Source organism: Acipenser ruthenus, chromosome 43 (genome assembly GCF_902713425.1).
Source record: "Acipenser ruthenus chromosome 43, fAciRut3.2 maternal haplotype, whole genome shotgun sequence".
NCBI lineage: Eukaryota > Metazoa > Chordata > Actinopteri > Acipenseriformes > Acipenseridae > Acipenser > Acipenser ruthenus.
This window is the reverse complement of record NC_081231.1, coordinates 6350130-6364057: the sequence shown is the minus strand read 5'-3', so window position 1 is coordinate 6364057 and position 13928 is coordinate 6350130. Positions and strand designations below refer to the sequence as shown.

The following is a 13928-nucleotide window of genomic DNA, read 5'->3' as shown; positions in this document are numbered from 1 at the left end:
CTGAGGTTCTGTATGGTGCGAGGTTACACCAAATGTGTCTGAAAATGAATGATCATGTTTGAAACCACAACATCTACACCCTGCATTGACAAAGGCTGCATTCTGTCATTTTAATGTTATTTTATTTTCCTGTAACATGACCTATATGTTTGTTTGTGTCACTTCTGGTGAGGTGTGTGTTTGTTTCTGTGTGTTTAAAGAACATGAACCGGTTTGAGCTTCAGTGCTGAAGCATTCAGGCATGTCTGCCCAACCCACTGCCTGAGCTGGGCAGGACGCCAGCAACATGTTACAGCTTCATTCTAACATTACAAGAATACTGAGATTGGTATCTCCAGGTTTATTTATTTATTACAAAGCCAATAAGGTTTAGTGTTATTAACATGATGGGAAGGTATTACTTTAAAAAGTAAGTTAGATCTTTTCAGTCTTTTCCTCAGAACCCTGTTGGTTTAAAGTTAAAGGAGATGGAGGGTTGGACGGGGCTAGATGCTTTGCTAAATTAATTGCTGGTGTCAAATTAATTTGCAACGTATTACAGCTTCAACAAAAGGGAGAAACGGGTCCGCACACCGAAGTAAACGAGGTGCAAGTTCACAAGGATGAAGCCGTAAGTCAGTATAGAAAACCATTGAACTGCATTTGTTTGCACTCCAAAAATGTGTATCTAAGTCAGTCTCAGTGTGGCTCTGCGCCCTATTGACAGTGCTATGGCAGGGGTTCCTATTCTTTCCTCTGTCCATAGAGACAGACAGACACACACACAGTGTCAGTGCTATAACACAGTGTCTGGGTATTACTAGTTTCAGTACCCCAGGATTTTCAATTAGGTTTAAAGTATGTGGCACCTACAAGGAGGGGGAGAGTGAGAGAGGGGTGTCCCCGTCCCACTTGGACATTTTTGAAAAAGGGATTAAAATGGTATTTAATCCCAACACAGTGTGTTACGGGACTCCAGTATACAGAAAGAAAACACAAGCAGTTTATTTTACGCAGTTACATTGACTTTAAATGCATCAGCAATCAAGTACAGAGAGAACAAAATACAGTTCCATTAGTCTCTGTGAGGGCAGAGACATTTTATTGTGTTACAACATGGAATCAGAATGGATTTAATTAGGAGTTTTTGCCACTGATCAACACAAAAAAGTCCATAATGTCAAAGTGAAAAATAAAATCTACAAATTTGTTCTAAATTAATTCCATTCCAAAAAACAGAAACATTTTATTACTATTAATTTTTATTTTTCCAGAATAGAAATGAGCTCCAGTTCTGTGAAAAGGATCATGTGTTGGTTTGTTTTATGAGGCGTGTCTGAACCAGGTACACATTCTTTCACTGGCAGACAGTGTGTGGTCGTGTTCCTCAAGGGCTGTTTCTTAGGTAACGGTGCACTAAAACCAGGAATTGTACTTTGACTTGTACGTTAGCTTTAGACAGGCTACTTCAGGCTAGAAAGCTGATCAAACAGATGAGAGGTTCTTTACAGAGTGTGTAAATCTTTATAATACACTTCTCATATCTAAACTCAGCTGTACTGATGCGGTTTAAAAAGCTGTTTCTATTTATTCTTAAAGAGCTGAACTGAAGCACGAAGACAGAGTGCAGGTGAAAGTGAAAGCAGGTAAGCAGACTCTAAATCTGTGTGTTTAAAGTTACAATAGCTAATAGAACAGCTCTCTTCAACAGTAAGTAGCGTGGTTCTGAAAAATCTAGCGTTACACGTCCCCGCGTGCTGCTACAGCTGTTTAAATACGTACCTGTAATTATTCTTTTCATTGTTAACATACTGACAACTTTTTACACTTATAACTTTAAAGTGTGTTTCAAAGCTCTTTTCAAAATGGCCTTTCTAGTGCACTGATAGTGGAAGGAGTATTGGAGTACCATGATGTGGTACGGAACAGAAAAGCCAGAGCACTTATGGACTTGGTTTGTTAATGAGCAATGTAATGAGGAAGACACAGTCTGTGATTGAGATGAGAAGTGATACTGGTCAGTGGGACGTGGTTTACAGTGTGAGAGCAATGCAATGAAGACACAGTCTGTGATTGAGATGAGAAGTGATACTGGTCAATGGTATGTGGTTTACAGTGAGAAAGAGCAATGTAATGAAGACACAGTCTGTGATTGAGATGAGAAGTGATACTGGTCAATGGGATGTGGTTTACAGTGAGAAAGAGCAATGCAATGAAGACACAGTCTGTGATTGAGATGAGAAGTGATCCTGGTCAATGGGATGTGGTTTACAGTGAGAAAGAGCAATGCAATGAAGACACAGTCTGTGATTGAGATGAGAAGTGATACTGGTCAATGGGATGTGGTTTACAGTGAGAAAGAGCAATGCAATGAAGACACAGTCTGTGATTGAGATGAGAAGTGATACTGGTCAATGGGATGTGGTTTACAGTGAGAAAGAGCAATGCAATGAAGACACAGTCTGTGATTGAGATGAGAAGTGATACTGGTCAATGGTATGTGGTTTACAGTGAGAAAGGTAAATCAGTAGCTATGTTGTCCGAGGAGCTGGAATCAATTCATTAAATGATGTGACTCCACATAGTGTGAAACACTGCAATGGAAAAAAGGTGTGTGAGTGTTTTTTATCTCGTTTTTTACCAGGAGCTCAAACCCCATAGATTATCATTGAGGAGAGGAGCCTGTTTGTGAACACTATCGAGTCAAACCCCATAGATTATCATTGAGGAGAGGAGTCTGTTTGTGAACGCTATCGAGTCAAACCCCATAGATTATCATTGAGGAGAGGAGCCTGTTTGTGAATGCTATCGAGTCAAACCCCATAGATTATCATTGAGGAGAGGAGTCTGTTTGTGAACGCTATCGAGTCAAACCCCATAGATTATCATTGAGGAGAGGAGCCTGTTTGTGAACACTATCGAGTCAAACCCCATAGATTATCATTGAGGAGAGGAGTCTGTTTGTGAATGCTATCGAGTCAAACCCCATAGATTATCATTGAGCTGGAGAGGAGTCTGTTTGTGAACGCTATCGAGTCAAACCCCATAGATTATCATTGAGGAGAGGAGTCTGTTTGTGAATGCTATCGAGTCAAACCCCATAGATTATCATTGAGGAGAGGAGCCTGTTTGTGAATGCTATCGAGTCAAACCCCATAGATTATCATTGAGGAGAGGAGTCTGTTTGTGAACGCTATCGAGTCAAACCCCATAGATTATCATTGAGGAGAGGAGTCTGTTTGTGAACACTATCGAGTCAAACCCCATAGATTATCATTGAGGAGAGGAGCCTGTTTGTGAACGCTATCGAGTCAAACCCCATAGATTATCATTGAGGAGAGGAGCCTGTTTGTGAACGCTATTGAGTCAAACCCCATAGATTATCATTGAGGAGAGGAGTCTGTTTGTGAATACTATCGAGTCAAACCCCATAGATTATCATTGAGGAGAGGAGTCTGTTTGTGAACGCTATCGAGTCCAACCCCATAGATTATCATTGAGGAGAGGAGTCTGTTTGTGAACGCTATCGAGTCAAACCCCATAGATTATCATTGAGGAGAGGAGTCTGTTTATGAACGCTATCGAGTCAAACCCCATAGATTATCATTGAGGAGAGGAGTCTGTTTGTGAACGCTATCGAGTCAAACCCCATAGATTATCATTGAGGAGAGGAGCCTGTTTGTGAACGCTATCGAGTCAAACCCCATAGATTATCATTGAGGAGAGGAGCCTGTTTGTGAACGCTATCGAGTCAAACCCCATAGATTATCATTGAGGAGAGGAGTCTGTTTGTGAACGCTATCGAGTCAAACCCCATAGATTATCATTGAGGAGAGGAGTCTGTGTGTGAACGCTATTGAGTCAAACCCCATAGATTATCATTGAGGAGAGGAGTCTGTTTGTGAATGCTATCGAGTCAAACCCCATAGATTATCATTGAGGAGAGGAGCCTGTTTGTGAATGCTATCGAGTCAAACCCCCATAGATTATCATTGAGGAGAGGAGTCTGTGTGTGAACGCTATTGAGTCAAACCCCATAGATTATCATTGAGGAGAGGAGTCTGTTTGTGAATGCTATCGAGTCAAACCCCATAGATTATCATTGAGGAGAGGAGTCTGTGTGTGAACGCTATTGAGTCAAACCCCATAGATTATCATTGAGGAGAGGAGTCTGTTTGTGAATGCTATCGAGTCAAACCCCATAGATTATCATTGAGGAGAGGAGTCTGTTTGTGAACGCTAATGAGTCAAACCCCATAGATTATCACTGAGGAGAGGAGTCTGTTTGTGAACGCTATCGAGTCAAACCCCATAGATTATCATTGAGGAGAGGAGTCTGTTTGTGAACGCTATCGAGTCAAATCCCATAGATTATCATTGAGGAGAGGAGCCTGTTTGTGAACGCTATCGAGTCAAACCCCATAGATTATCATTGAGGAGAGGAGCCTGTTTGTGAACACTATCGAGTCAAACCCCATAGATTATCATTGAGGAGAGGAGTCTGTTTGTGAATGCTATCGAGTCAAACCCCATAGATTATCATTGAGGAGAGGAGTCTGTTTGTGAACGCTATCGAGTCAAACCCCATAGATTATCATTGAGGAGAGGAGCCTGTTTGTGAACGCTATCGAGTCAAACCCCATAGATTATCATTGAGGAGAGGAGCATGTTTGTGAACGCTATCGAGTCAAACCCCATAGATTATCATTGAGGAGAGGAGCCTGTTTGTGAACGCTATCGAGTCAAACCCCATAGATTATCATTGAGGAGAGGAGCCTGTTTGTGAACGCTATCGAGTCAAACTCCATAGATTATCATTGAGGAGAGGAGTCTGTTTGTGAACGCTATCGAGTCAAACCCCATAGATTATCATTGAGGAGAGGAGTCTGTTTGTGAACGCTATTGAGTCAAACCCCATAGATTATCATTGAGGAGAGGAGTCTGTTTGTGAACGCTATCGAGTCAAACCCCATAGATTATCATTGAGGAGAGGAGTCTGTTTGTGAATGCTATCGAGTCAAACCCCATAGATTATCATTGAGGAGAGGAGTCTGTTTGTGAACACTATCGAGTCAAACCCCATAGATTATCATTGAGGAGAGGAGTCTGTTTGTGAACACTATCGAGTCAAATCCCATAGATTATCATTGAGCTGGAGAGGAGTCTGTTTGTGAACGCTATTGAGCTTCTGAGGTTAAGACTCAAGCCTGTTCACGGGTCCAGCACTAAACACCCTGTGCAGCTCTAATATTTACGACAAACTAGTATCTTTAATAGTTACAATCAGCACTTTAAACTAGTAGAGCTGAATAACTCTGAGCACTCTGTCAAGCTGCTTGCCTCTTTCTACGTAACAAAGACAGAATCACTGCTGTCTCCGCCCCTCCTCTCCACTCCTATTGGCTGGGCAGCTATAGAGCTTGCAGCCTAAATACAATGATGTTAATGTAAACATGTAAATTGAAAACTAAATGAGAAAATGTTACACCTCCTGGCTCCGGTTTGGGAAATACTAAACCCCCATTTTCAGTGATGTTTCAGGTTTCAGCATTTGTTTTGGGCATGCCCCTGATTTCTATTGGCTGCTCTCTGTCAGTCACACTGGCTACTCTTCAGAGGCGTGGAGTGATACACAGCAAACTTCATAACCTTGATAATGTCTGAATTATTATTATTATTATTATTATTCTGCAGTAGGCTATAGTAATCCTGTGCTGCACAGTTCATATGTGGTGATACTACAATGGAAACTGCAATCTAATTTAAAAAACAAGCATACAGTCAGAAATCCAGTTAAGTGATTGTTTGTACTCAGACAGAGGAATTTTGAAATTCAAAAGCCGTCCAGTTTTCATTTATACAGTGGCTTTCATGCTATGGGGCTAAATCCATGTTGTGGAAGATATGAAATTTACACCTGCTTACAGATGATGGGTTGTTGCAGTGCATGGGTTAGGGTTAGGGTTATAGATAGAAGCTGGTTGAAATGGCTCTTCTCTCTAACCCTAACCTCTCCTTCTCTCTTCAAACCCTAACCCTAACCTCTCCTTCTCTCTTCTAACCCTAACCTCTCCTTCTTCAAACCCTAACCTCTCCTTCTCTCTCAAACCCTAACCTCTCCTTCTCTCTTCAAACCCTAACCCTAACCTCTCCTTCTCTCTTCAAACCCTAACCTCTCCTTCTCTCATCTAACCCTAACCTCTCCTTCTCTCTTCTCCCCTCCCTGTTTCTTTCAGTGTTCTCCTCTCCCTCAAACCCATCTCCCTTCCACGCTCTTCCACCCTCTGTCTCCTTCCCTCTCTGTCTCCCCTCCACTGTCCTTCTCTTCCACTCTCCTGTAATTTCAATGGGAATGCATATGCCAGGTTATCACTATTTAGTATTAGTGTCTGTGTTACACTTTTACACATATCTACAGAACCGTATCCACTTGTGTTAAAAATTGACTGTTAGCTGAAGAAAAAAAACACAGAAACATTTGATTACTATTTATTTTTAATTTTCCAGAATAGTCTTTAAATCACTCATGAGCTCCAGTTCTGTGAAAAGGATCATGTGTTGGTTTGTTTTGAGGCATGTCTGAACCAGGTACACATTCTTTCACTGGCAGACAGTGTGTGGGCGTGTTCCTCAAGGGCTGTTTCTCAGGTAACGGTGCACTAAAACCAGGAATTGTACGTTAGCTTTAGACAGGCTACTTCAGGCTAGAAAGCTGCTCAAACAGATGGGAGGTTCTTTACAGAGTGTGTAAATCTTTAGAATACACTTCTCATATCTAAACTCAGCTGTACTGATGCGGTTTAAAAAGCTGTTTCTATTTATTCTTAAAGAGCTGAACTGAAGCACGAAGACAGAGTGCAGGTGAAAGTGAAAGCAGGTAAGCAGACTCTAAATCTGTGTGTTTAAAGTTACAATAGCTAATAGAACAGCTCTCTTCAACAGTAAGTAGCGTGGTTCTGAAAAATCTAGCGTAACCCATCCCTGCGTGCTGCTACAGCTCTTTAAATACGTACCTGTAATTCAGTGATTTCAGAAAATTGGGACTTTTTGGCTTTTTTTCAATGCAGTGTCTAGTGTTTGGTCCCAAAATGTTTTACTACCCCTCGAGTACATGGAACTGAAGCTGCCAAGCTTCCACCAAGTTTGTGTTGCTATGGCAACAAGATAAACATTGTGGTCCCTCAAGAAATGTCAACTTGGTCACGCAAAAACATTTTAAAAAAATGTAAATACAAATTATTATTCAAACCATTTTTATAATGTTTGTGAAGACTTTACCATCTCATCTTGTTAATGATGCAAAAAAATATTATATTTTTTCTATTTTCTGTCTAGAAAAGTACACAATTAATTAAATGGAGACGAGTATAATACATTGGTATTTTTTGTTTGATTTTACAAAAATAATATATTTTTCAAGATATTTTTTTAAAAACTATGCTACTGATGATCTTTAGTATAGTGGATAAACAGAACATTGAACAATTAAAAAATGTTGAGCAGTTTTATTTTTATTTTGCAATTTAATCTTGTGGCAATACCGTGACCAAGATGACAAGAATACGAACTGACTAGTGACTAGTATTCTTTGAAATTGTTTAATGATTTTTAAATAAACAATATAGAATTAAAAAAAAAACATGAAAATATCTATTTATCAAATAGAATATTTAAAATGTAACGGTATGAACAAGTGCAATATTTCAACAAGAACAAAAATAAAACATCATCAAGTGCAATATGTCAACAAGAAACATATAAAACAATCTAATACATATTGATATTTTATCAAAATCAAAACTGTTAACAATAATTACACAATGCAAAAAAGAATTTAACTTTTCAAGTATTATTTCAAATTAACATTAAAATATTATAGGGTAATAACTTTCATAATGTAATAAAACTGATTAATGTGGGCTTCCGAGTGGCGCATCCAGTAAAGGCGCTCCGTGTGGAGTGCAGGATGTGCCCTATAGTCTTGACGTCGCAAGTTCGAGTCCAGGCTATTCCTCTGCCGACCGAGGACTGGAGCTTCCAGGGGGAGGTGCTCAATTGGCCGAGCGTCGCCCGGGGAGAGGGGAGGGAGGGAGGGTTAGGTCGGACAGGATGTCCTCGGCTCACCGCACACCAGCGACCCCTGTAGTCTGGCCGTGCACCTGCGGGCTTGCCTGTAAGTTCTGACGCTGTAGCTCTTGGGTGGCTGCATGGTGAGTCCGCAGTGTGAAAAAAGCGGTCGGCTGACGGCACGCGCTTCGGAGGACAGCGTGTGTTCGTCTTCGCCCTCCCGAGTCAGCACAGGGGTGGTAGCGGTGAGCTAAGCCTAAAAATAATTGGCCATTCCAAATTGGGAGAAAATAATCAAAAATAATTGGCAACGACTACATTTTTATAATAAAAAAAGATTACTGTATTATATAATATTAGACCAAAATATACAAATAACCTTTGCCTTTTCTATACAGTTTGAATATTTTAAACAACTTTTGTCAAAATGAGACCAAGGACCAAGTTGACATGTTATGGTTATCAATTCTACATACGTTACATAGATATGAAAAAAAGAAATACAAGAAAAATTTACCAAGCCTCTCTTATCATCTTTCTATAAGCAGTGAAGTAGGACCCCTCTGAGGACCCCAACATTGTAGCTGTCTTTTTAAATTCCTTACTTAAATTGGCGAAATCCATAAACTGTGACCATGCGTGACATGATATTTTCAGAATTAAAATGCATTCATTTCTAATTTGACATTTATTTTTATGTTTTGATTATTTGTTATTTAAATAGATACAACTGTTTATTATCCAGGAAGCTGAAGTGCTTTACAACTTGCAGAAATATTTGTTGTTGGTGAGATTTTGAAATTTTGGGACTTTAGCTTGGGACACTCTATTTTAACCATGTTACTGACTTAAGTGTAAATTTCTATGAATTACAATTGTTTTTTTTTCAAAATATTATTGATAATTTGTAGTAAATTGATCCTACTTTAAAATATAAACATTTAATTAAATGTCAATTTAGGATGTAATTGAAAAAAAAAATACTTAAATGCTGAGGACAGCAAAAGCCCCGATTTTCTGAAATCACTGAATTATTCTTTTCATTGTTAACATCCTGACAACTTTTTGTTTCAAAGGTCTTTTCAAAATGGCCTCTCTAGTACACTGATAGTGGAAGGATTATTACCCACATTGTCAAACAGGAAACACAGCGATAACGATCCATGATGTGGTACTGAACAGAAAAGCCAGAGCACTTAGGACTTGGTTTGTTAATGAGCAATGTAATGAGGAAGACAGTCTGTGATTGAGATGAGAAGTGATACTGGTCAATGGTATGTGGTTTACAGTGAGAAAGAGCAATGCAATGAAGACACAGTCTGTGATTGAGATGAGAAGTGATACTGGTCAATGGTATGTGGTTTACAGTGAGAAAGAGCAATGCAATGAAGACACAGTCTGTGATTGAGATGAGAAGTGATACTGGTCAATGGGATGTGGTTTACAGTGAGAAAGAGCAATGCAATGAAGACACAGTCTGTGATTGAGATGAGAAGTGATACTGGTCAATGGTATGTGGTTTACAGTGAGAAAGAGCAATGCAATGAAGACACAGTCTGTGATTGAGATGAGAAGTGAAAGGTTTTTTATCTATTTTTTACCAGGAGCTCAAATTATCATTGAGGTGAGGAGCCTGTTTGTGAACGCTATCGAGTCAAACCCCATAGATTATCATTGAGGAGAGGAGTCTGTTTGTGAATGCTATCGAGTCAAACCCCATAGATTATCATTGAGGAGAGGAGTCTGTTTGTGAACACTATCGAGTCAAACCCCATAGATTATCATTGAGGAGAGGAGTCTGTTTGTGAACGCTATCGAGTCAAACCCCATAGATTATCATTGAGGAGAGGAGTCTGTTTGTGAACGCTATCGAGTCAAACCCCATAGATTATCATTGAGGAGAGGAGCCTGTTTGTGAACGCTATCGAGTCAAACCCCATAGATTATCATTGAGGAGAGGAGTCTGTTTGTGAATGCTATGGAGTCAAACCCCATAGATTATCATTGAGGAGAGGAGCCTGTTTGTGAACGCTATCGAGTCAAACCCCATAGATTATCATTGAGGAGAGGAGCCTGTTTGTGAATGCTATCGAGTCAAACCCCATAGATTATCATTGAGGAGAGGAGTCTGTTTGTGAATGCTATCGAGTCAAACCCCATAGATTATCATTGAGGAGAGGAGCCTGTTTGTGAACGCTATCGAGTCAAACCCCATAGATTATCATTGAGGAGAGGAGTCTGTTTGTGAACGCTATCGAGTCAAACCCCATAGATTATCATTGAGGAGAGGAGTCTGTTTGTGAACACTATCGAGTCAAACCCCATAGATTATCATTGAGGAGAGGAGCCTGTTTGTGAACGCTATCGAGTCAAACCCCATAGATTATCATTGAGGAGAGGAGCCTGTTTGTGAACGCTATCGAGTCAAACCCCATAGATTATCATTGAGGAGAGGAGCCTGTTTGTGAACGCTATCGAGTCAAACCCCATAGATTATCATTGAGGAGAGGAGTCTGTTTGTGAATGCTATCGAGTCAAACCCCATAGATTATCATTGAGGAGAGGAGTCTGTTTGTGAACGCTATCGAGTCAAACCCCATAGATTATCATTGAGGAGAGGAGTCTGTTTGTGAACACTATCGAGTCAAACCCCATAGATTATCATTGAGGAGAGGAGTCTGTTTGTGAACGCTATCGAGTCAAACCCCATAGATTATCATTGAGGAGAGGAGTCTGTTTGTGAACGCTATCGAGTCAAACCCCATAGATTATCATTGAGGAGAGGAGTCTGTTTGTGAATGCTATCGAGTCAAACCCCATAGATTATCATTGAGCTGGAGAGGAGTCTGTTTGTGAATGCTATCGAGTCAAACCCCATAGATTATCATTGAGGAGAGGAGTCTGTTTGTGAACACTATCGAGTCAAACCCCATAGATTATCATTGAGGAGATGAGTCTGTTTGTGAATGCTATCGAGTCAAACCCCATAGATTATCATTGAGCTGGAGAGGAGCCTGTGAACACTATCGAGTCAAACCCCATAGATTATCATTGAGGAGAGGAGTCTGTTTGTGAACGCTATCGAGTCAAACCCCATAGATTATCATTGAGCTGGAGAGGAGTCTGTTTGTGAACACTATCGAGTCAAACCCCATAGATTATCATTGAGGAGAGGAGTCTGTTTGTGAACGCTATCGAGTCAAACCCCATAGATTATCATTGAGGAGAGGAGTCTGTTTGTGAATGCTATCGAGTCAAACCCCATAGATTATCATTGAGGAGAGGAGTCTGTTTGTGAACGCTATCGAGTCAAACCCCATAGATTATCATTGAGGAGAGGAGTCTGTTTGTGAACGCTATCGAGTCAAACCCCATAGATTATCATTGAGGAGAGGAGCCTGTTTGTGAACGCTATCGAGTCAAACCCCATAGATTATCATTAACATGGAGAGGAGCCTGTTTGTGAACGCTATCGAGTCAAACCCCATAGATTATCATTGAGGAGAGGAGTCTGTTTGTGAACGCTATCGAGTCAAACCCCATAGATTATCATTGAGGAGAGGAGTCTGTTTGTGAACACTATCGAGTCAAACCCCATAGATTATCATTGATGAGAGGAGTCTGTTTGTGAACGCTATCGAGTCAAACCCCATAGATTATCATTGAGGAGAGGAGTCTGTTTGTGAACGCTATCGAGTCAAACCCCATAGATTATCATTGAGGAGAGGAGTCTGTGTGTGAACGCTATCGAGTCAAACCCCATAGATTATCATTGAGGAGATGAGCCTGTTTGTGAACGCTATCGAGTCAAACCCCATAGATTATCATTGAGGAGAGGAGCCTGTTTGTGAATGCTATCGAGTCAAACCCCATAGATTATCATTGAGGAGAGGAGTCTGTTTGTGAATGCTATCGAGTCAAACCCCATAGATTATCATTGAGCTGGAGAGGAGCCTGTTTGTGAACGCTATCGAGTCAAACCCCATAGATTATCATTGAGGAGAGGAGTCTGTTTGTGAACGCTATCGAGTCAAACCCCATAGATTATCATTGAGGAGAGGAGACTGTTTGTGAACACTATCGAGCTTCTGAGGTTAAGACTCGAGTCTGTTCACAGGTCCAGCACTAAACACCCTGTGCAGCTCAAATATTTATGACAAACTAGAATCTTTAATAATTTCAATCAGCACTTTAAACTAGTAGAGCTGAATAACTCTGAGCACTCTGTCAAGCTGCTTGCCTCTTTCTACGTAACAAAGACAGAATCACTGCTGTCCCCTCCCCTCGTCTCCACTCCTATTGGCTGGGCAGCTATAGAGCTTGCAGCCTAAATACAATGATGTTAATGTAAACATGTAAATTGAAAACTAAATGAGAAAATGTTACACCTCCTGGCTCCGGTTTGGGAAATACTAAACCCCCATTTTCAGTGATGTTTCAGGTTTCAGCATTTGTTTTGGGCATGCCCCTGATTTCTATTGGCTGCTCTCTGTCAGTCACACTGGCTACTCTTCAGAGGCGTGGAGTGATACACAGCAAACTTCATAACCTTGATAATGTCTGAATTATTATTATTATTATTATTATTCTGCAGTAGGCTATAGTAATCCTGTGCTGCACAGTTCATATGTGGTGATACTACAATGGAAACTGCAATCTAATTTAAAAAACAAGCATACAGTCAGAAATCCAGTTAAGTGATTGTTTGTACTCAGACAGAGGAATTTTGAAATTCAAAAGCCGTCCAGTTTTCATTTATACAGTGGCTTTCATGCTATGGGGCTAAATCCATGTTGTGGAAGATATGAAATTTACACCTGCTTACAGATGATGGGTTGTTGCAGTGCATGGGTTAGGGTTATAGAGAGAAGCTGGTTGAAATGGCTCTTCTCTCTAACCCTAACCTCTCCTTCTCTCTTCTAACCCTAACCTCTCCTTCTCTCCTAACCCTAACCTCTCCTTCTCTCTTCTAACCCTAACCTCTCCTTCTCTCTTCAAACCCTAACCCTAACCTCTCCTTCTCTCTTCTCCCCTCCCTGTTTCTTTCAGTGTTCTCTTCTCCCTCAAACCCATCTCCCTTCTACGCTCTTCCACCCTCTGTCTCCTTCCCCCTAAACTAATGCCAGCGGGCAGGACAAGCAGCACTCGAGGCCACCTTCCCCCTGGACAAGACACGGTGCAAGGAGGAGGCAGGGGAGGAGGGGACCAAACAAACACTGAACGATGAGGGAGGAGGGGACCAGACAAACACTGAACGATGAGGGAGGAGGGGACCAAACAAACACTGAACGATGAGGGAGGAGGAGACCAAACAAACACTGAACGATGAGGGAGGAGGGGACCAAACAAACACTGAACGATGAGGGAGGATAGGACCAAACAAACACTGAACGATGAGGGAGGAGGGGACCAAACAAACACTGAATGATGAGGGAGGAGGGGACCAAACAAACACTGAACGATGAGGGAGGAGGGGCCCAAAAAAACACTGAACGATGAGGGAGGAGGGGCCCAAAAAAACACTGAACGATGAGAGAGGAGGGGACCAAACAAACACTGGACGATGAGGGAGGAGGGGACCAAACAAACACTGAACGATGAGGGAGGAGGGGATCAAACAAACACTGAACGATGAGGGAGGAGGGGACCAAACAAACACTGAACGATGAGGGAGGAGGGGACCAAACAAACACTGAACGATGAGGGAGGAGGGGACCAAACAAACACTGAACGATGAGGGAGGAGGAGACCAAACAAACACTGAACGATGAGGGAGGAGGGGACCAAACAAACACTGAACGATGAGGGAGGAGGGGACCAAACAAACACTGAACGATGAGGGAGGGGGGGAGCAAACAAACACTGAACGATGAGGGAGGAGG

The 13928-nt window shown here is 41.2% G+C and overlaps 1 protein-coding gene across 4 annotated transcripts in view; it reads left to right on the top strand.

The window, feature by feature from the left end:
• The first annotated feature begins 1383 nt into the window (after positions 1-1383).
• LOC117407795 (butyrophilin subfamily 1 member A1-like) overlaps positions 1384-13928 on the top strand; it is a 345211-nt gene continuing 332666 nt past the window's right edge. Inside the window, exons 1-2 of one of the 4 annotated variants that reach the window (XM_059011807.1) lie at positions 1384-1625; positions 6810-6856. The gene's annotated coding sequence lies outside the window, so the exon portion shown is untranslated. Of the gene's footprint in view, positions 1626-6602; positions 6857-13928 lie in introns of those variants that run through there. The other 3 variants (XM_059011808.1, XM_059011806.1, XM_059011810.1) reach the window with 3 other exon arrangements.